Source organism: Lactuca sativa, chromosome 6 (genome assembly GCF_002870075.4).
Source record: "Lactuca sativa cultivar Salinas chromosome 6, Lsat_Salinas_v11, whole genome shotgun sequence".
NCBI classification, from domain to species: domain Eukaryota; kingdom Viridiplantae; phylum Streptophyta; class Magnoliopsida; order Asterales; family Asteraceae; genus Lactuca; species Lactuca sativa.
This window is the reverse complement of record NC_056628.2, coordinates 200,948,058-200,950,420: the sequence shown is the minus strand read 5'-3', so window position 1 is coordinate 200,950,420 and position 2,363 is coordinate 200,948,058.

The following is a 2,363-nucleotide window of genomic DNA, read 5'->3' as shown; positions in this document are numbered from 1 at the left end:
TACTCATATACCACCGTCGCGTATACACTAAATAATAATAGGCGGGCTGTATTCGTCCTTAGCCTCTGTGCTAGAACTTGGTCTGCTGGACGAGTGGTATGTCGTGACGGTCTGCGGATATCTGACGATAAGGCTTCGGAGGACAAAGCACTCTTCGCACGAGTACTTCGGGGTTTGCAATGCGAAAGATAAAGTTTAGGTTTAGGTCGGACCTTTTATACGAATGACGAAAGTTTCGAGAACTTGCCTATCGAGGCGATAGAAACATCTGAACTCAGTATGGTAAGGACCACGCCAACTCATGATGAAAGGAAAACAACGGACTCTATACTGAACAAAGTTTTGGTCAAATGAAAGAAACGTCTGATAAACGACGATGTATCCCTGGTATGATTTGTATTGTACTTCTAGTATGCTCAACAATGTACTCCTTGTAACTGATCTCGAGTTTCCCGCTTTCTATTTTGAAATCAACACTCCTATGTATCGTACCACTATGTGCGCATACATACAAATAAAAGTGCTTTACTAACTGAAAGGATACTTTTATACTATGATCCCCCATGGTACCACTACTATCGCCCGTCATATACAAGTTGCGAATACTTAAGATGATTCAGGCAGTTGACTGAGCATCTCTGCCTCAAATCCTCAACCAATTAAGGAAAGGGACCTAAGCGGAGTCACTCACTCTGAGTCTGCAACCTCTCAGTTGCGCACAACCCTGATGTATATGATGGGTTTTGGTCATAAGACATCCTATGTGCTCATACAAACCCTAATGCTTGGATCTAGGTTTCTCTATTGTACATGCTTTGAATCCAAGACTATAAACCCTAATTCTAGCATATGGAAATCAATATTAACATATAATTAGGTTTAAGATATTACCTTGATTGTTATGTAGCAATAACAATCCTAATTCCTCCTTGATTTGACTTTGGAAGGCTTAAAGTCACAAGTGTCACTCCTCTAATGGCTTACAAACACCAAGAGCAAATGGAGAAGGTATAAAGAGAGAGGAGAGAGGTGGGAATTCGTCCTTAGGACTTCTTGGGATCAAGTGTACGAAATCCTAAGGCCTTAGGGGTCTTTATATAGGGTTAGGATTAGGGTTTCAGTCCTTATCCTTATCTAGTTACTTGCCCATCAAGCAACCATAAGATAAGCCTTGGAAATCCCTATCTGTTGGACTTTTGGACGATTTTAAGTATATCCTTATCCTTGAATTCGTCCATCCTTTAGCAAGGATAACCATTGCACTATTTTGCAACTAGCACCTAATTACAATTCAGCCCCTCTAGTTTAATTAATTAAATTTGATCACAAAATTAATTCTTAATTAATTATTGACCAATATTAATTAAACAAATATGATTTCTCCTTTAATATATTATTCTTATAACATATTAATAAATCATAATAACGTCTCTCTCTCTCTATTTATTTCTCCAATCAAGTTGCTTTGGTGAAGGCAACCCAAAAGGACCATGCACCATCGGGTCAAGTACATACCAAAATAGTTATGGACTTAGACACTAATCCAACAGTCTCCCACTTGGATAAGTCTAACAACTATTCTGCGTATGACTTCGGATCCCGATCTGCAATCGTAGCTTTCCAAAGCCGCTGTCAACTCTGATCATATCAAATACGTGTGTCCTTAGATAAGGGATCATATATTCCTCCATTCTAGATATCATATGAGATATGATTTCAAATCATTCTCTTTGTACTATATCTCGATTCCGATTTATGATGACTGACTAATTGAACAAATTAAATTAGCCCTAGCCCGGCCGAGCATTTACGTTTGTCATCACTAAATCATCGAGGGGCCCAAAAGATATCGTTTTTATCCTACCTTAGATAAAAGGAACGGATAAACTTTGATACAATGCTTGCTTGCATTCACTCACCGAATCACACACAACAATATGCTTTATAACACCAAGTTACTTGTGCGTTTACATATTATCAATGTGCAACCAGTTTGCAAGATACAACTCACACATCTCGGTTTCAAGAATATAAGATGTTATCGTCTCACCAATCACTCGTGATACAATTCATGGAGTGATCCAAGTGAGTGTGGGTTTGATCCAATGCTCAAATCATATTCATAAGCACTCATGAACGTTGCAGCAAACATTTGCTTATGTCTAATGCTCTTTAGACAATCCACACACCAATTCACGACAGTCTTCTTTCATATCTACTTCCAACATATGAACGACTGTGGCCCGTTTGAATAATTCGATTATTCTTAATAAACTCAATTATTCTGGAAGTCAAAACATGCAGATGTGAAACACAAGAATAATACTAATCCCATATGGCCTCAACCGTTTGAGCATAAATAA